The sequence below is a fragment of the Lissotriton helveticus genome, chromosome 8 (genome assembly GCF_964261635.1).
Source record: "Lissotriton helveticus chromosome 8, aLisHel1.1, whole genome shotgun sequence".
In the NCBI taxonomy this organism is placed as follows: domain Eukaryota; kingdom Metazoa; phylum Chordata; class Amphibia; order Caudata; family Salamandridae; genus Lissotriton; species Lissotriton helveticus.
The window spans coordinates 216,682,141-216,704,044 of NC_136069.1; the positions used below are offsets into that span (position 1 = coordinate 216,682,141).

The 21,904-nt window shown below is 49.1% G+C and overlaps 1 long non-coding RNA gene across 1 annotated transcript in view; it reads left to right on the forward strand.

Moving 5' to 3' along the window:
* Positions 1–3,674: 3,674 nt before the first annotated feature.
* LOC144773724 (uncharacterized) overlaps positions 3,675–21,904 on the forward strand; it is a 113,725-nt gene continuing 95,495 nt past the window's right edge. Inside the window, exons 1-2 of the long non-coding RNA XR_013600056.1 lie at positions 3,675–3,688; positions 5,957–6,166. This is a non-coding gene — a long non-coding RNA (uncharacterized LOC144773724). The remainder of the gene's footprint in view (positions 3,689–5,956; positions 6,167–21,904) is intronic.

The following is a 21,904-nucleotide window of genomic DNA, read 5'->3' on the forward strand; positions in this document are numbered from 1 at the left end:
TGTGCATGTGTACATTCATTGCTCTGCTCGGGGAGGGGCTGGGTCTTTCTACAACGGGCTTGTGTATTGGCTGGGGCACTTATAGATGGAGCTTATTTTGTGTTGCATTGCACCATCTTTCCTTTCCTGAAAATTGAACAATAAACTAAGTTGGCTTTGTTAAAAAAATAAATAAAAAAAAAAAAAAGCTGAAAACTTACAAGACTCCAACAGCATTCCCCAAACGCAGAATTCACCCTTTATTGGGGGGAGCGGGTGGGGGGAGGAGGGGGGGGGGAGGCAGACTGGGAAGCATCTTTCAAAAAGCGAGGAATTCTGCTGTGAGACGTTTGAAGAAGTTAGTGCTAGGGAAGGCCCCTGTTATGGCTGGATTTATAGCACGGTCTCTGAAACTGAGGGAGGTAGCTGGTACCAGAGACGGGTTTCAGGTAGGGGCTGGAGTTAGTTCTTTGGTTAGGGCTGCTAAAAGGGATGAGTCTTTAAACGGGGGAGAATGTCGTGAAAGGAGGTGTGGCCCATGCCCCCACTGCTACAGCCGCATGACCTACTGCAGGTTAAGGGTGATCCTAGCACTGGTAATGTATCTGTTCCACAGCTGCAACCCTGGAAGTCCCTTAACTGCAGCCTCTTCTCTCTGCTCAGTGGCAGGGCCAGAGCAGCAGTGCTTAATTTGTGCCGGTGCTTAGCACGGGCAGCTAATTAGCAGGGCCGGGTCTACACACGCTGGTGCACGTAATTGATGTACAGTAATTCCCATGCTTAGCTATTGCTAGGGGACTTGGCAGTGGCACAGTGTTACTGTTGAACTCAAGTGTTCAACAACTACTCGTCCGGAGACACTGTCTGCCAATATGACTTCTTTCTCTTCTTAGAGACACCCCACTCATTCTCAAGGGCTGAGGTTTTAATCCCCTGCTGCACGAAATACCCTTCATGCTCCCTAACCCTCTCTAGGCGGCTGAGCGCCGGGCGCTGGTGGTTCAAAGAACAGGCCGGGGCAGACACCTGTGCAGAGAGAAATAGAGGCACGCAAGGAAGGTGCAGGGTCTCGGGGAATGGAAGAACCATGTGGGATTGAAAGGGTCGACCTCCGCGCCCTCCTCTTGACATCTGGACCAAGAAGCACGCAGTTTTTTTTTTTTTTACAACAGAAAGGCACTTCATGAGAATTCATTAGTCGCAACTGGAACACTCATGCAAACATTAACCTGGACACGCATAACACACTCAGACAGGCAGGCACACAGATACATAGATGCCCACACCCCAGACACAAATACTTCCATACACAGTCCTAAAAACTCCCACCCAAACTTAAATACTCGCGCACAGAAAAAGACACAACAGGCAGACACGCACTCAAAGACATATAGATAGAACCACGCACACTTACATACACTGGAGCCAAAGATAAGTAGGTGTGCCTCCGACAAAGATTTGAGCCCCTGCACTTCAAATTTTACAAATTAAGCACTGCAGAGCGGCTTCCTCTGTGTCTCTCTCCTGTCCCACGCTGCCGGTTCTCCTCATCTGGTGGCTGCCCCTTTCTCCCTCCCCAGCGTCAGCCCCTCCCGGAGGCCGCCCTGACAGGGAGGCACAGATATCCCCGTTCACAGGCTGCTCTCTGCCAAGCCCGTCTGCTCTGTAATTCCCGGAGCTGCCTCTCTCTCTGCACCCAGTTCTTATCCTCGGATAAATTCTTCCAGGCCTTCCCTCTGAGCAGCCACTGCTCCGATCATAGCTACTGTGAGCCTGTCTCTGTCTCTGCCCCCGTGGCCAGCCTCTTTCTCCCGCAGCCCCAGGCAGACAGCCTCTTCTTCCTCCCATCATCCTAAGTACACCAGACAGCGTCTGTCCTCTAGGCAGCCTCAGGCCTGGTCCTCCTCTCTCGGGGGTCTGTCTCTACCCGGCCACTGTCTTCCAGTGCACTGCGGGCTTGTGTCTGCTGCCTCCCGGGCCCCTCTCACTGGCCTGGTCTATGTCTCCAGCCCCGCTCCACTCTTGGGGCCCTGTGCCCGTCCATCTGCTCCTGCGCACACTGGCCTCTACCTGCCAGCAGCTGCAGAGACAGTGCAGTTCTCTGCCGATCTCTGTGTCGGCCCCGCAGCTCCACTTCTGTGGCAGCGGCATCGCGCTTCCAGATCACAGAGCCAGGGAGCTGGAGGGCAGAGACCCATGTTTAGTGATTTAATGTCTTCTTGTCCGTCGGACAAAATAGACATCAAATCTTCTTGCCCATTATAAAAATCTACATGGTTCGGGCGTCGGGCGATATGATTCCCCCACCCCTGTGCGGAGTACCCCAAGTATCATCGCTCAGCCCCACGCTCTTTAACATCTACATGGCCCACCTCGTCACCATTGTCAGACAGCATTCAGACAGCATGGGCTCAGCATTTTATCCTACGTCGACGACACCCAGCTCATCCTCTCACTCAAGAAGCCCGAAGACACCAGACTCTGTTTCCAGGAAGAAATGATAAACGTCGCAGCCTGGATGAAAGACAGCTGTTTGAAGCTCAACTCAGAGAAGACCAAAGTCCTCATCCTCGGACCCTGCACCTCTGCCTGGTACAACACCTGATGACCCTCTGCCCTCGGCAACCCACCCACCCCTACAGAGCATGCACAAAACCTTGGCATCATCCGCGACTCCACCCACTCCATGAACCGCCAGATCAATGCTGTTGCCTCCACCAGTTTCAACTGCCTACGCATCCTTCGCAAGTTCTTCAAATGGATCCCCCCGACTGTAGAAGGACCGTGACCCATGCACTCAGACTTGACTACGGCAACGCCCTATACACTGGAATCAACAGAACCTTTCTACACAGACTGCCAACCAACCAGAACGCTGCAGCCAGACTCATCCTCGGGACTCCGCACTACAAACACATGACCCAACACCTATGAGACCTTCACTGGCTCCCCATGGAGAAGCGGGTCACTTTCAAACTACTGACCCACGCCTACAAATCCCTCAACAACATCGGGCCCAAATACCTAAACAAGAGAGTATCCTTCCATGTACCCAAGAGGACCCTCCGCTCCACCGAACTCACTCTGGCAGAGGTCCTAGGCATCCGCAGAAACAGAACTGGGGGAAGAGCCTTCTCCTACAATGCGGCCAAGACCTGGAACAATCTCCCTTTGAACATCAGATGCGCCCGACCCTGCACACATTCAGGAAGGACCTCAAGACCTGGCTCTTCGACTGATCTGAGCTGCTCCTCCCCCCAGCACCTTGAGACCCTCATGGGTGAGTATCGCGCTTTACAAACCCCTGATTGATTGATTTTTTTTTTTTTTTGTCAAACCTTTTTTATTGCAGAACCAAAGGCATCACAACTGAATCAGGCATCATGACATCAGCGTGGGACCCCCATCCCCTTGTGTGTACATCCATTTTTCGAACACAGCCATTCAGCCCACATCCCGGAGGCCGGGCGGCAATACGCATAGTCAGGAAAAAACGGTTCAATCAACATTTGCTGTGTGCGACGTATGAAGAGGTCCGCTGTCTGCATTTGAGTTATTAACCCCCCCCCCAATGTCTCGCGTTAGGGTCGTCACTTATGTATCGCCTTATCTAAGCACCCCCCCCCCAACTACCCCAATCCCCTCCCCCCAAAATGTTCCCACTTGCGCCTGTCCAGTCTACTTTTGATTACTCAATGACCAGCAGGAGGTACAATCGGTTATCTAGATGTGTGTGCCTGGTGAGGGCGCTATCGCTGTAGTTGGGCCGGTCGCGTCTTCTGGCGCCTCCTCATCCCCTTCCTCTTCATTAACTGAGCTATCTCGCAGAGCTTGCACTAAGATCTCCCACTCCAGTGCCGCCTAACCCCTGATTGATTGATTGAGTGATATCAAATAGGCAAGACTGAAGCACCAGTTGCCTATGATTTCTCACTGAATCTCAAGCTAAAAAACATCCCCAATTCACTTTTTGCACATCAATATTTTTTTGTTTTTTGTATGGCCCCCAAACTCATCTGCCCTTGCCTTTAACTATTACGCAGGGGGAGAGGAATAGTGGGGGAACCTTTCATAAAATGACCTCTCCTCCCTCACCCAAATGTGAAGAAATACAGCACCTGCCATCCTTTACATAAATATTTATAAAGAACACACTCACCAATGGTATCTTGGCCATGAAAAACATATGTTTATTGTTACCCAGCTCAATGGCACTCATTTTATGGGCCTCAGAAGGATGAAAGGCTGAGTGGACCCACTGGAACTTGAACCTGTGACAATGAGGTCAAACACAGGCCCCTGAAGTGGTTACATTAGTTTAATAAGCCACCAGACATGGCTACCGCCCCTGTAAGCCTTTAACCTCCAGCAGCTGTGTTGTTTGCTTCAGTCATAGGAGACAGGCAGCACTGCGCAGACAGCCTCTGCGCTGTCAGCCTGGCCTGGAAGGCCTTTATGACATAGCAACAATGGGTAACGCAATTTGTTATCTTATGTTTCTACGTAATATCAGGGAATTAGGAGATTTAAAATCTGGAATAAACAATAGAAGCCTCCTTTTAATGCCATGCATAACATATGGAATTATAAATGGGCAACAGGGCATAACAAGGATGTTTTTCACCAAGGGGATCTAAGTGACATCAAACAGACAAGACCACAGCCTGAGTTGCCTATGAGATCACTGAGAACATCAAGTTGAAAAACATCGCTGTAATTGACTTTTTACCCTTCTATAATTTTATGTTACGTATGCTCCCCAAAATTCATTTGTCCCTACTTTCAACTGCTACGCAGGGAGAGAGAGAGGGGTAATGGGAGAGTCATACATAATATGGCCTCTGCTCCCTGACCCAAATCTCAATACAAATACCTTACCTGCCATCTTTAACCAACCCCCACCCCCTTCCCGACCATCCTTTCCCTCCTTACAGCTGTGCTTTCTGCTTACAGTCAAAGCCGACAAGCACAGCTCCGCTGACAGGCTCTCAGGAAGCCCTCTCAACCTGGCTGGGAAGGCTTTTATGATGTCACAACAGTGGGTAACGAGGTTTGTTATCAACAGTTGCTATGTCATAGCAGTGAGTTTACAGATTTAGAATCTGGTGCAAAAGCTAGAGGCATCTTGTATTAATCAGGTATAACATGTAGAATTATACATGGGCAACAGTGAGTTGAGGGGATGTTTTTCTCCAAGTGGTTCTGAGTGACATCAAATAGTCAACGAGAGCAAAATTTGAGTTGTATATGACATCACTCAGGACACCGAGGTAAAAGATATTCCCATAGGGCAAATTAAATAAATAAATAACTACTATTCTGTCGACATCCCCCAGCAGCGGCCCGCCCCCCACCGCACTTACCTGCACCCGACGCGGTGGTTCGACCATTGGGGGCGCTGGGGCGTTGCCCCACTAATGCCACATGGCCCCATTCCACGGTGATATGCCAATTCCTGCAACTGTGTTGAAGAGTTAAGAAGCTCACGCTAAATTGGTCCGGGAGACCGGGGCATGCCCGAGGCAATCGGAACTGAATGGGGTGGGGCCGCTTCAGCAAAGGGTTTGATTGACAGACTGTCTCTGTGTCACTGACAGAGCCAGCACCAGCAGAGTACGCATGCTCGAGTTAGGGCTAATGCTTTTTAGTACAATCTCGAACATGCGCGCAGTCAGCCACTGTATACTGCCCTTAGGAGAGCCAGGGACCCGAGCAGAAGCTCAGGGGGGGGGGAGAGAGTATCCCTGCTCTAGCCAATCCTGGCGCTGCTAATGCAGTGCCTGGATTGGCTGAAACACCGCGCAGCCTGAGCCTGGGGGAAGGCATAAAAGGTATTGGGTGGCGGCTGCCGCGCGTGGGTGGTGTCACTGCCGCAATTGGTTAAAAACGTATGGCCAATCAATGTGGCTTATGTGAAGCCATGCAGACAGTGATTGGTCATTTCGTTCGTGACGTGCTCTCGCTCGTGTTGTTGCAGCGCAGCAGTCCGTCACAGCGCGCCCAGACCAGACCTCTTGGTGACGTCCTCCTACTGTCTGCAGTGCCCAGTGAAGTGTCTAAGGCCTACTGCTCACTCGTACTGGGTGTGTGCGTGCACTGTCTTGAGTCAGTCTGATGTGTACTTGGTCACGGTGCAAGTTGGTGGTTGGTTACATCGTCGGTTCGACGTCGAATCAACAAGAGTAAAGTAAGAGTGGGAGTCCGCCGCTCGGCTGGGTGGGCCCTAGTTAAATAACGTTTATTATTTCGTTGGTTCTGGCATGCATGGCCCGTCGACGTCGAATCAACAAGAGTAAAGTAAGAGTGGGAGTCCGCCGCTCGGCTGGGTGGGCCCTTAGTTAAATAAAGTTTATTATTTCGTTGGTTCTGGCATGCATGGCCCCGAGCGATGGCTGGAATTCATTCTTTGCGCTCAGGATGCAGCCTCCGTGGAGTTCAGAAAGGCCCCATGAGGATTGATATGTGCTGGTGATGACGCATCTCTGCTCTCTCGGGGGTACACGCAGACAGTGCTGGCCTTGCAATCAACACGCCCCTGCCCCTGCCCCATGTCCCAGAGAAGTGCCTGAGGCTGCTTGTAATGACTGAACTTGTGCGTGTCGTATTATAAGGATTTCCCGCTGTAGAGCTAATTGTGGTTTTTAAACGAACACTAGTGAATTTACACCGAGGTTCTATTTAGCCACATGGAACATCATCGCCCCATGTCCCAGAGAAGTGCCTGGTTGTAATGACTGAACTTGTGCGTGCCGTATTTATTATAAGGAGTTCCCGCTGTAGAGCTAATTGTGGTTTGTACACGAGTGAATTTACAGCGAGGTTCTATTTAGCCACATGGAAGATGTATGTGAACAGGACGCTCTTTTGCTCTCTTAATTTTTTTAGCGGTGGTCATTTTTGTTTTGAAATAGGAAAAATGGATGTTCTCTGGTTCTGATTTAGACAACAAAATACGGACATTGAGTTTTTTACGGACGCAAAACAGGCCTGACTTACAAATAAAATGCAGCTACGCCTCACCCTCTTACAAATGTACGTGGTACTAAATGGCACCACCTGAAAATTAGCAGAGAATCACAAATATACAAACAACGGGGGGGGGGGGGTTGACATAACCGCCTCACACACCCTGCTACGAACCCCTCGAGCACAGAGAAATGCCACATTAGCATTTCATATGCAATGTAGAGCCATATAAACAAAACACCAGAATAGCTTTGTAGTGCAAAGGACGTGGACGGGTCGACCTCTGTACTCGAAAAGAAAAGGACAGTGGTCGTCCTCGTACTTGAAAAGAAAATGTTTCGGGTGAAAAGACCACAAAGTATTAAAAATAAAAAATAAACCTGATGCGAGGGAAATGGTTCATTATTTTCTATATTGCGTAACGCCACCTCGCACAGCTAGCTTGCTGACATCACAGCAAAATAAAATGAAAGCAGACTCCACTACTGGTTCGATCTGCTTTAGCTTTTGCTTTGTGCCAGGGCCCAGGGGACATAACTCTCCCACGTCCTCTTTCCAGCACTTTCTCTACGAATTGCTCCCTGTTTAAACATAATTTTGCACACACCTGGAAGAAGTGTGAAACCCTGTTAGTCAAATAAAACTACAGATTTAAATAAATAGACTCTTATTTAATGTTGTTCCCACGGGTGCTTGCGTAATTCAACGTAAATTAGAGCTGTGCCCGCGAGATTTAAAAATTGTCTGTAAATGAATGGTGAGTTTTTGCGCCATGCTTTGTCAATCGCGCCGGGATGAGCCCTGCTAAACAATAGAGGTAGTCGTGTTCGAGTGAAATGAATGACTCATTGATGGAACTGTTATGACTGAGCTCCCCATTATATTTTACATACTCAAAATCAGCAGCAATAGGATTCATGTGTAGCTGGCGAACTGGAGTTTTAGACCAGGGACTAGATCAGTGCTTTTAACCAAGTTTCCAAACACAAAAGATTTTTTTAATGCGATGTTAATTTTATACTAAGTGTAATACGTTTGGTTGCGCTGTATGGTGGGACCATTTTTGAACTGGTGGTTGAATTGTATTGTGCGTTCCTCTAACTGCACGTGCAAAACTTGTAGAGTGCTTTTCATTGGATGAACAATATAACATTGAACTTCCATTTTGCAGAGCGCTTGTTTCTGTATTGATTTAGGAGGTGTAATGTGGTTTTTGTGGCCCATCTTCTATATATCGAACTCAGGAGAGCCTGTAAACTATAATGCATTCGAAGAAACATCATCGTAGGCTTCCCTTGGGAAAAGATGTACTTAGGGCTGTTTATTTCCTGTAGGGTGGTAAAACCACTGCCACAGGAACATTACTGTGTAGTGCTTAAAAGCGGCCCGATTTGAAGCACAGATGTAAAACCCTACATAGTGCAAAGGTGACGTGGTGAGCGGACATGCATGTTCACTCTTTTACCTACTTCATACTGTCCGTCTGTCTTGAGCATCGCTTCAGTGCACCAACTCCCAGCGCCTGCCTGACTCTAAGATGGCGGCCGGCGGCGACTTTCGGATGGCGATCGCCGCTTCCACTGGCTCGCCCCGACTTCTCTCCGGCCTCCTGCTAATCCGGCGGCCCTCTCTCGGACTTTCTGGCCTGCCGCCGGTTTGGGGCCACTGCCATTTCCTGGAATGCCCTGTGGCCCTGCATCACGGGCCGGATCTCCGGGCCACTCACCTTCCCCCCTCCACATGGCACCAGTGTTCTGAATGTGCCGCTGCTCCCGGAGTCCACACTGCTTGCGATTGAATCCACACACAACCCACCGGCTGCCGTGCAGCTCCTCACGGCCAACGCGTGACCGCACCAACAGCGTCAACACGGCCTTCACCACCTGGCGCACTCTCACCCCCACCGAGCCGGCTGACCGCAAGCTCTCCAAGATGGTGACGCGCCTGCGGCTGGCCTCCAGCTTCATCTCCCACCTTCTCTCCTGGACTTCTTTACTTTTTGTTCTGTCCTGGCCGACACTTTGCTGCTGATTTCGGACAGTTTTTCACTGGACTCTGACCCTCATTCCATTCCCTCGTCCTTTAACCCTTTTCCCCGTTGATGATCTTCAAATGGTTCTTCCCTTTTCTGCTTTGCCTTCTCTCCATACACTTGCATCCCCCCCACCCTCCCTTTGTGCTGTGACTGCATCCACACTTTTGGAACTCTGTTTTTTTTTTTTTTGCATACTCTAATCACTAGTATATGCAGTAGACCTTTGTTCTCTCTACCATTCCTATCTGACCCTTAGAGTATATCCAATCATATCCCTTCCTTTGTATATAGAGATAACTCTAACGACTAGTCTCCTACGTGACTGTTAGAGTATATCCATGTGTTTCCCTTCCCTATGTATATAGAGATAACTCTAATCACTAGTATATGTAGTAGACCTTTGTAATATCTACCATTCCTATGTGACTCTTAGAGTATATCCAGTCTTATCCCCTCCCTATGTATATAGAGATAACTCTAACCACTAGAATTTGCAGGAGTCCGCTATGCTCTCTACCTTTCCTATGTGACTCTTAGAGTATATCCAGTCTTATCCCTTTCCTATGTATATAGAGATAACTCTAATCACTAGTGTATGCAGTAGTCCGCTGTGCTCTCTACCATTCCTATGTGACTCTTCGAGTATATCCATGTGTATCCCCTCCCTATGTAGATAGAGATATCACCAGTATATGCCTAGAGTATTTCCATTTGTATCTCCTCCTTATGTGACTCTACCTCTTGTACATTTGCAATTTTTTTCAGTTTGTATCCTCTATGTAACGCATGTAATCCTAAGTCCTTAAGTTTTCAACTGGTTCTTATGTAAAGCAAAAATTTGCTATGTTCTCAACCGGTTCTTATATAAAGCGCTCTGACACCTTCGGGTAAAGTTCGCGCTATAGAAAATTGCAAAAATAAATAAAAATAAATAAAACCAACTGGAGCTAATTAAACCGTCCACTACATCACATTACATTAAAAGTAAAGCGTTGTTTGTGCAGCGCTGCACTTGTAGAGTTCTTTTCAATAAAGGTTTTGGAACTCTTTCGGACCCTTATGATTACAAGTTCATCAGAGGGAAAGTAATGCTGGAAAGTTCTTCACTGAACTTTACAGCCCAATGTTTACGGTCTCCTTGTTTATGTACTGAAAAATTGCCTTTTCTGCCTGAATAAAACAGTGGTTTGCTGAAAGCAGGCACTCAAAATGCGAGCAATAAACCCATGCATCAGGACATGTAAAGAGAGGCCTGGAAACCGATGTTGCCTCTGGCTGCATATCTGAGTGAGAAGATACAGTGGTGGTATTCACGATGGCTCTGGTTGCACTCTGTATATTTTTGGGATGGAAATCTCAGGTTTACTTTTGATGCGCCCTCTGTTCTTGTGACACTGATCTGAGGTTTAGCAGATCTGCAGTGCGTCTTGATTTGCACCACACAGAATCCACAGCCATTGTTTGAATAACTCCAGTAGCTGTGTAGGATGGCATGGCAGTGTCAACAAGCTGTATTTTGGTTCTAGCACTGCCACTGCAGCTGCCCTAGTTATTGGGAGTTCAGCATGCCTTCTGCAACTTAAAAGTAATAATAGAACACCTACAAATTGCATATATGTTTTAGTCGTTTTATAATTGCTTGAAAGTAGCAGAAGGGATGCTAAACCTGGCACTAAAATGTTAGCTTAACTGGTGACGTCCAGATCATATTTCATGCCTTGAAATTGCCTTGCATTCAAAATGCATCCCCTGTGCACAGTGTACCTCCTGCACGGTGTCTTTGGCGACCTCAATCTTCATTTCGAACTTTGCCACTCCCCTGCTATTAGTAGTATACTCGCTGACCTAGAGGCATTGCAGCTAAGACAGGTAGTTACTCACCCCACGCATGACCTGACTGCCAAAAGAGCCCCAGCAGCTGAGATCTGCTCTAAGTCTCACTGTGAGGCACTTGCTACTTTCTTCCTGGATAAGGTGCAGACCATCTATCGATCCTTTCCTAGCGTTACCCTCCAGAGTGAGGATCAGAGGCCCAGCTCCACCATTGGCGTGGTTCTATCGGTACTTCCTGGTATTTCTGAGGTGGAGTTGGACAGGCTGGCGGCGAAAGTCAAATCTGGGTCACCGGCGGATCCGCTTAAACCTGTGCAGTTGAGAGAATCGGCTGCTATGTGTCTTCTCCTTATCCGCGATCTTATTAATCTCTCGTTCTCTTCTGGCATAGTTCCCACCAAATGGAAACAGGCCTATGTCACGCCTTTATTGAAGAAACCGGTGCTGGACCCGCTTAAATTGGAGAACTATCGTCCAATTTCTCTTCCATGGGCCGCTAAGGTCGCTGAGGCCCATGTGAATGAGACCCTGTCTAAACACCTTCAAACCGCCAATATCCTTGACCCATGCCAAAATGGGTTTCGGCCATGTCATAGCACCGAGACAGCTCTCCTTGCTATGACGGAACATCTACGTACCGTGTTGGACTCCGGTCAGACTCCGGCACTGGTGTTACTTGACCTCAGTGCCGCGTTTGACACGGTGTCACACATGATACTGCTGCGTCGTCTAGGAGAAGCAGGTGTCTGGGAGGGCACTGGATTGGTTTCGGTCATTTTTATCTGCTCGCACCTTCCGGGTTGTCATTCCCCCATTTGAGTCCAAGCCCTATTCCATCAAGCAGGGAGTACCTCAGGGGTCGGCACTCAGCCCCACGTTGTTCAACCTGTATGTGCAGCCGCTGGCTGCGGTCGCCAAGCAGTGGGGCCTGAATATGGTATCCTACGCTGACGACACGCAGCTGGCGGTTGCCCTTAGTGGGGACGCCGACTCCGGGGCCTCCAGGTTCAGAGATGGTCTGATAGGAGTGGCTGGCTGGATGACGGCGAACTGTTTACAGCGTAATGCAAAGAAAACAGAGGTTTTAATCGTGGGCAAACACAGCAACCTCTGGGGCGATCAGTGGTGGTCCTCTGAGCTAGGTCCAACCCCCATTCCAGTGTCTGAGGTGAAAAATTTGGGTGTCTGGTTGGATCCCGCTCTTAGCTTCTGCGGACACTCCCAAAAAGTAGCTGCTACCTGTTTTGGTATATTGCGTGAGCTTAGGCCAGCCCTGAAATTTTTTGACGCCCCAACCAGACAGTTGATAATTCAGGCCACTATACTCTCGCGATTAGATTATGCGCGTTCACTCTTGTTGGGGGGCCAATCAAGCGGAAGTCATTCGGATGCAACGCGTACAGAACGCTGCGGCTAGAGCCCTGGTGGGCCTACCTAGGTTCTGCTCGGCGAAAGCAACCATTTATAAGCTCCATTGGCTCCCCATGGATCTAAGGATTGAGTTTAAGACTCTCTGCCTTTCTTTTAAAATTCTCAAGCTGTCTTCCCCCAGATTCTGGCGCATCTTCTTACCACCTATGTTCCCTCCCGTTCCTTAAGGTCATCGGGCAAAAATCTGGTGATAGTTCCACGGTTCAAACGCTCTCGGGCTGGAGGTCGGTCTTTCCGTTACCTCGCGGCCAAGCTCTGGAACTCAATACCAGCTCATATCCGCGCCCTTGAGGACTTGTCTGGTTTTAGGAGGGCCATCAAAACATTCCTCTTTCTTCCTGATATTATAGTGCCCTGGCCTTTTCCTCTCTGCTTTGCTCAGTTATGTATTGGTATTTTCTTCTGCCAGCTAAAGCGCCCTTTGCTGGGGCAGCTGTGCGCTATAAAGATCACAATAACATAACATAACACTGCAGCTGCTCTAACACGGGGAAGATGAGAAGAACTCTGCAGTGAAATGCAATTTTCCCACTTAAATAAACAGCAAATCTGCAGCTTCCATTCTAGGTCTGAGGATGCTGTTAAAAAAGTAACACTGGGGGCGTGGCTTGGACGGCAATGCAGACGGTCGTCTAGGTCCGTCGGCTCCACATCCCTGAGGGGTAAACAACTAGCCACACTAACCGAAACCAGACAAAAAGGACAAAACCAGGTGGGGGAAGATTGGTGCTTCCAATCGACGAGCGAGGAGCAAAGGAGTGCTACCACGGAACGAGAAACGAGCCCTAGAACTCGCCGAGGGCAAACAACAGCACGAAGATCAAGATGGCAGCCTGAGGCGAGAAGGAGCCACCGGAAGGGGAACCAACGGAGAAACAAGCAGGAACACGCCACCACATCTGCTGCACCCTGACAACTGTGTCTGGAGATCTCTCTCCCCAACGCGGACTAGAACCCCACTAAGCCACGGCTTTAAGCGCCAGAAGGAGAAGGAGAGCCCAGAGCTGACGGCCACCTCGAACCAAAGGGGGATAGAGAGAGGGCGCCGCACAGAAGAAGAAGAGGAAAGTGATCCGAACCTGCCCGAAAGCCGCATCACCCAACACCTGAGGACCGGGTGAGCGAGAGACGACAAACCGGAAGTAAGAGGGCTGCGAGGGCGCCATTGCCGGAAGTCTTCCCCGATCCCAGGCGGAAGGCAGGTAGGCAGGCTACCCGTGACCCGGAAGCGGAAGAGACAGCAACCGGAAGGTGAGGCAGACAGGAAGACGGAGAAGCGCGAGCACCCGCAACGCCTACCAGCGAGGTGGGAGAGAAAGGAGAGTGCAGCAAGCATCACCGAAGGTGCCGACACACGCTAGAAAGCAAAAGACCCCGCACCGGAGGCAAGAGAGGGGAGAACGAGCGCCTAAGGGGGGAGCCGCGCTGAGAGACTATCGGGCGCAACGTCTGCGAGGCACTCAAACTCCCAAGGCCAGGGAACACGTCGGATGCAACCAAGCACGGAACTAACCCGAGCAGGGCAGAGAATAAAACGGGGGCCAAACAGACATACAGTACCCGGGGCAGAGGTGTGGAGGTGCCGATATTGAACCTAACGTAGGCGCACTACCCTGGAGCGAAAAACGAGCGAGAGAGCCGGCAGCATAGCCAGAGAGGTACGGAGCGAGCATCCTCCCCCTAAGCCCAGGCGGCCATAAATGCTCGCAACTGCAAGTAAGCAAGCAATTCAGAGGCCGCGCCGGAAAGAGCGAATGCCAAGCCCCTCCGTAGCGCCAAACAGCTCTCGTGCACAACCCTAAACATCTCTCACGAAGGCCCAAAGAGGGTTAAAGGGCCAGTGGCCTGCAAAGCCAGGAACAGGACAAAATACACGCTGGCAGGGCCTAAAGCAAAGACCAGAACGAGACACATCAGAGAGCCAAGCAGATATAGACAAGGCACCCAATCACCAGCACCAAAGGCTTCTATCACTTCTAATGCCGGTCGGCAGACCACCCAAGTCTACCTGGGTGACTTCAATCTCCACTGGAACGATCAGAAAGACACAGTGGTGAATAGTCTCAAAACTTTCCTTAATGCACTTGACCTCACCCAAATATGCGATAGACCAACACACGACAAAGGCGCGATACTTGATCTCATCATTGCCAAAGAGAATTCTACACAACTGGAGACGATTCTACCCTGCGACTGGTCAGATCACCACATTATCACCTTCTTTATCAATGAAAAAGTTAAACCTAACCCGGCTCAACCAATCAAATCCAAAACATGGAAAAGGGACATGAAGAATCTCAACCCCTCTACGCTGCCTCCCCACATCGGCAATCTCCTCCTTCCCCCTTCAGGTGCCTCGGTTGTTCAATCACTGACTGACCACTACCTTGAATCTATGAATACATTAGTCAATGAAGTCGCCCCACTGCAACTGAAGAGAGTCTCCACCAAAACTTCTAACCCCTGGTATGACGACAGACTCAATGACGACAGGCGTTCAATGCGAATGGCAGAGCGCACCTGGAGAGCGGACCCCTCAGCACTGCACCTCAAAAGGCTTAAAAACAAGAGAAATGCCTACTTCAGGAAAATAAAGCGCACAAAGTTGAACTTCTTCAGCCGCCAATTGGACCAAGCAAAAAACAGGCCAAGAAAACTCTTCGAACTAATCAAAACCCAAACAAAGGCACAACCCCTACAATCAAATAGCACAACAAGCGACACCCCACACTGTGAAGACTTCTCTGCTTTCTTTAAGCTAAAGACTGACAACATAAGAAATGACCTCATCATGGATGTAAGCCGATTCCCCAACCACACAAGAATGGCTAACACTCAACCTAAAAACATGGCTTCCTGGCAGTACTTCGATACCTACTCGGAAGAAACAATACACAAACTGCTCTGCACCTTGAAGCCCTCTAACCACCTCACAGACCCTCTACCTGCTAATGCTGTAAAAGACTTCATCCCCTTGCTCCTCCCGCTCTGAACCAAAATCATCAACTGCTCCCTGCAACAAGGCCTCATTCCAGACTCCCTCAAGGTGGGGCAAGTCACGCCTATACTCAAGAAACCTACAGCTGATCCGTCTGACCTAAACAATTACCGGCCCATCACCAATATCCCCACCCTGGCCAAACTGCTGGAGAAATGTGTCCAACTCCAACTAACAAGACACATTGACCAATTTGACCTCCTCAATTCTCATCAATCAGGCTTCCGAGCGAAACATAGCACGGAAACAGCTATGACACACATAATTGATGACGCCCTCCAAATTCTTGATCGCAATGAGTCCTGTCTCCTCATCCTTCTTGACCTCTCGTCAGCATTTGACACGGTCAAACATGAGAACCTGCTGGAGCTGCTAAGCACTAGAATGGGTCTATCGGGAACGGTTCTCAAATGGTTTTCGTCCTTCCTACACAACCGGTCTCAGAAGTTCAAGATCGATAATGTGCTATCTTCACCTGTGCCTGCAGATCTAGGTGTTCCACAAGGATCCTCCCTCTCCCCCACATTGTTCAACCTCGTCATGGAACCGCTCGCCACCTTGCTCCAAGCTTCTAATGTCCAATTTCATATGTACGCCGACGACACACAACTGTACCTAAAGCTTCAATCTCCGGAAGATATCAAACATCTGAATTCCACGCTTATTAACACTCAATCTTGGCTAGCCGATAATCACCTCAAACTAAATGCTCTGAAAACTGAGTTCCTTCTCATCTCACCCCCGGCGAAAATTTCCACCACCCAAACATGGCTCAACAACCTAACAGCACTCAATGTCCAACCCACCATCGTGGACTCAGCAAAATCCCTAGGCATCACACTGGACGCCAAGCTCAACATGCAGCAACACGTCAGCAAAGCGACAAAAGCAGCTAATTTCCAAATCAACACACTGAGGAAAATCAAACCCTTCCTCCCGACTGAAGACTTCCAAACTGCTGTACAAGCGTTAGTCATCCCTCAAATCGACTACGGAATTGTGACCCTCAGCGGACTCCCGCTATCCACAACAGCACCCTTAAGAGCCTCCCTGAACGCTGCCGCAAGACTCATTACTGGCTCAAGAAAACATTCGCATATTTCCCCAGATTTAAAGTCCCTAAAATGGCTGCCTTTTGAAGCCAGAATACAACTAAAAATTGCAGTTATGACACACGCGGCCGTGCACCACAATGCACCCAACTACCTCGCTCAAAAATTGTCCATATCAGGAGGTTCGAGATCCAATAGAAGCTCAAAAAATCTACTCCTGAAACCCCGTAGATTCAGGAAAGAGAAAACTTACAAGCGCTCCTTCTCAGGAATGGCACCCAGGATCTGGAATGCGCTCCCGCCTGAAACTAGGCGTATCTCCTCCGCTGCACTCTTCAAGAAAGAGGTGAAAACCATCCTTCTGGCCAAGATCTCCTGAACCCTATAGGTGCTCGATCAGAGACTCTGCATTGCCTTGTATCAATGCTCACCTTGTCCTTTGGCACTATACCTCTACTTGATGGTGACACTACTGCGCTACTTTCTTCCTACCGACCAATATATGAGACACATTGGGTCACTGATTCACCCTCCCGATGCCCCCACTCAGTGTGCTCTCTATACTAAAACACTGGTATAAGCCTTCCACACACCCAAGGTGTACCTGAACACCTCTGTAATGGGATCAATGACTTGTGCCGTTATCTTTCCTGTTTACCTGACTGTATATTGATATGTTTTATGTATTTTATTATTATCCTTTCATGTTAGTGACTACTACATTGCTCCCATTACCTCTGTTCATTCCTACTGCCCCTACCCTGTCATTGTGAAGCGCTCTGATATCTGTAAGGATCTTGTTCGCGCTATATAAAACTTTGAATAAATAAATAAAGGCGACGAACGTACCAAAGGTGGTCCAAGCGGGAGGGAGGCTGGTCAACATCCTATCAAGAAGGGGCATCGGAACAATGCCAGGCAGCGATGGGAAGATGGTGGGCGAGCAGAAAAAGCCCAAAATAGATAACCAAGGGTCCCCATCCAAAACAAGAGGCGAAACCGTCACTCTGGAAACCATTCTGCGGAAAGTAAACGAAGGTAATGAAGTGGGGAGAGAGACGAAACTCAAGCTGGAGAACATGCAACTAGAGATGGCGGCTATAAGAGCGGACCTTCACAAAACAAACACAAGAATAGAGGCCGCAGAAAGCCGAATAAGCTCAGTGGAAGACGAAACAAGTAAGAACACCAAGGCCATAACAGAACTGAGAACAGCCACAAATGCCATACAAAAGCAGCTAGCGGAGAAGGACGACAGGTCAAGGAGAGGCAATGTAAGGATCCTGGGGGTGCCAGAAGGGACAGAGGATAAGGCGGGCTCCTGTGCCGCCATGCTAGAGGAGATGATCCCTCAACTCACAGGCATCACTTTCGAGAGAGGTTTCGAGGTGCAAAAGGCATACAGAGTACCATCAGGAAAACCCACTACAGGCAGGGGCCCGAGAGCAATAATATGCAACCCACTGAGATTAAATCAGACGGAAGCCATCTTCTCCTTCGCCAGGAAAAACCAGAATCTGACGTGGGCTGGGAACAAGATCGTACTGACCCAGGACTACTCAAAGCCAACAGTGGAGTTAAGAAAGGGATTCTTAGCACTGAGAGACACTCTGCGCAGAAGAGGAGCCACCTTCAGCTTCGTCAGCCCGACCAAGTTCAAAGTAACAGACAAGTGGAAGACGATGTTTTTTGAATGCCCAGGAGATCTAAGACGATACCTGCAAGGACCACCGGTGGAAGAGATGGAGGAAAACAAAAGCCCAGGAGCAGCAAAGAGGAGCGCATCACCAGATGTGAGCGAACAATCGGAGTAAAAGACGCACGACGAACGCCAGCAAGGAAACACAGAACATCATATCTACCTCTCCACACAACACCCAGATTAAAAGAAGAGCCCCTGCAAGAAGGAAGAAACAGACTGGCAGTCGAGCAGCAGACCCATGCAGAGAGGCGCACCAACAGCCAAAGGGAAGAAACAAACTCTACCTCTGGGATGATGCGAGCAGAGGAACTTTGTCGTTGCACACCCACTTAGCAAGTAAGGGAGGGAGGGGGGTGGGAAGGGGGAGGGGGGGAGCGGGGCGGGGGGGAAAGGGGGGGATCTATACATGGGCTTACTGACTATCTTTTTCTTCTCTTTGTCTTCCACTTCCTTTTCTTTACACTCACATCTGGTAGGAGCAAACGCACGCATAGAGACACGGAACGGCTTACAACCCTGAGAACAAAAGCACATAGAGAAGGGCCACTGGCACAGCGAAAGCAAAGCAGCATAAATGACACACAGTAGCCAGAGTAGCATAGCGTCAGACATCAAGATAGTGTCCCTAAATGTCAAGGGTCTCAACAGCCCGGTGAAAAGGCGGAAGGTGCTCGAGCATCTCAAGAAACTTAAAAGCGACATATATGTGCTCCAAGAAACGAGATTAGAAGAGGCAGACATCACACGACTGAGAGCCAACTGGATAGGTGAGGTGGTGGGATCTCCAGCCCAGAACAAGAAGAATGGGGTAGTAACAATAATTAGCAAAAACTCCAACCTAGCAGTGGTTAACTATCAAGCAGACACCCAAGGTAGGACACTGGTGACCAGTCTCAGGAGAGCAGGAGATACCTACCACGTCGCGAACATATACGGCCCTAACAGCGAGGACAAACAATTCTGGGAGGGGGTAGGAGCCCAGTTACACACCCTGCCACTGGACGACCTGCTGATCGTCGCGGGGGACATGAATCAAGTTCTTGACCCAGCGATTGACAAGCACCCCAGCAGACGCCACTCAACAACTAGCCCCAACATCCTTAAGAATCTGTGCTCCAAACTGAGAATGAAGGACCCATGGCGCCTAAGTAACCCAGACGCCAGGGAATACACATTCTACTCCAACCCTCACAACTCTTATAGCCGAATAGACTATATACTAATGTCAGAAACACACACCCACCTCATAGACCACACAGAAATAGGACCCAGAACAATATCAGATCACGCACACATAAGCCTAACCCTATCAGGCAGACACAATGAAAAGCCAACCCGCAGGTGGCGATTCGATGACGGCCTACTTCAACACACATCAGCGAAGGCAGAGATAGAGAAGGCGATTAAAGAATACCTGTTAATAAACGACACACCGGAGACACCCAGGGAAGTACTATGGGATGCTCTAAAAGCCACTATACGGGGTACAGTCATGTCAATCAAGGGCAAAATGAACAAAACGAGGAACAAGAGAATAGCTGAACTTGAGAAAGAGATTAAAACACTAGAGAGCAGCCACATTGCCAGATTAGAAGACAACAACACACTCACAAACCTGACCAAACGGAAGTATGAGCTCAACAGAATACTGAGTGAGAGAGCAGGGACCTGGATTAATAAATACAAATCGGTAAACCTATGCACTGCAAACAAAGCGGGGAAAAACCTAGCAACTTATCTAAGGGGGAAACAAAAACAGCACACGATAGGGGCAATCAAAGACAAACACAGCAAGGCCCAAACTGCTAACAAGGACATCCTGGAGGTCTTCAGGGACTTCTATGAGGGCCTATACACAAGAGACGAGGCGCTAAAGGAGGACGGGGGCGAGGAACTTCTGAGAAGCATAACCACACCCACACTAACAGACCGAGAACGAGACATCCTAGAGCTAACCGTAACGGAAGAGGAGATAGGGAAAGCTACGGCCAGTCTCAAGGACAACAAGGCACCAGGACCAGACGGATTCACGGCGGGCTTTTACAAGCAATACCTCCACACGCTCAAACCCACAATGAAACAGGTATTTGAGGAATGTGTCCACACAGGACGCATGACTCCCTCAATGGCTGAGGCAAACATAATAGTCATACCAAAGGAAGGGAAGGACACAACAGAGGCGAAGAACTTAAGGCCGATCTCACTCATAAATGTAGACTGCAAGATATACGCGAAAATACTGCCCAATAGACTCAATGCATATCTACCCAAGCTCATACACAACTCCCAGGTAGGATATCTCAAAAACCGAATGTCCCACGATAACACCAGACTACTATGCCATATAATTAACCACTCTGCCCGAAGCAGCAAAGCGGCTGTGATGATAGCCCAGGACGCCGAAAAGGCGTTTGACAGAGTCTCATGGCCCTTTTTAGATCGCTGCATGGGGAAGTTCGGGCTAGGACCAAACTACAGGAGGATGGTGATGGCGCTATACAATAGCCCCAAAGCGAGGGTGGTAGTAAACGGCGGCACCTCAAACATACTAAACCTAGGCAGAGGTACAAGACAAGGCTGCCCACTCTCACCTGGCCTTTTCTTACTGGCAATAGAACCGCTCCTAACAATGATAAGAACGAACGACGACATAGCAGGGGTACCGATAGGGGGGGAAAACTTCAAGCTTGCAGCATATGCAGACGATGTTTTAATAATGACGGAAGACCCAGAAAGATCCATCAAGGCACTGACAGACACCATCGAGAAATACGCCCAGGTCTCAGGATACAAACTCAACAAGGACAAATCAGAGTGCAAACCTCTAAACATCCACACAACAAGCACAGTACTAGGAACGTCAGGCCTAACGTGGCCGCAGAAACCCATTAAGTATCTAGGCATCCTTTTTGAGAGAGACCTAAGAACGACATTAGAACACAACGAGCAAGCAACAATCCAGAAGATGGATGGGTGGTCCCCCAAATTCACAACATGGTGGGGAAGGGTAGAAACCATAAAAATGATGCTCACACCAATGGTGAACTATATGCTAACCATGCTCCCACTAACCAACACAGAAGACTTCCACAAAAGGGTAGACAAGATACTGAACAACTTCTTATGGAGAGGGAAGAAGCCCCGAATAAGCCTACACAAGCTCAGACTATCAAAAGAGCAGGGTGGTCTAAACATGACAAACTTCAAACGTTTCCACGAGGCGTGCATAGCTAGACAGGGACTGCACTGGCTGGATCCAAGACAGGACTACACCCCAGCGTGGCTATCACTTGAACAAGGGCTACTAAAAGGCATGAAGCCCATCACCCTCCTCACAGCCACCCGACACCCAGCAATTAAAGACAACCCCGTCCTGAGAAACACAAAAACAGCTCTCCTGAAGGTAGACAAACTATTAAACACGAGCATAAGGGGGCCCCTTTTGAATCCATCTGGCACAATCCCACCCTAAAGTACAGGGGTAAGGTTCTAGACATGCACGAATGGTACAGCCAAGGTATCTCCATGGCCAAAGACTTCCAGAACCAGGGCGCGGACATAACGTTTGACACCCTAAAGGGAAAACACAACCTACACAGCATAGAACTTTACAACTTCCTGAAAATAAAAGTCGCAATAAGGAAGGCAAACCTCAACAGCCAGACACCATCGATAATACAACTCGCTGCCAGCCTGAACACACTAGGTCACCAGGTAGCACATCTATACAAGGCCCTCCGCCCCAAAAACACCAAACTTAATGACAACGTCACAAACTTCTGGGGGGGGCAGCAGGGAAGGAACTAAGTGAGGTTGAGAGAGCTGAGCTATGGAGATCCACAACTAGGAAAAAGATAACGGCAACACTAAATCAGACGAAATTTTGGCTAGTGCACAAGGCATACTGG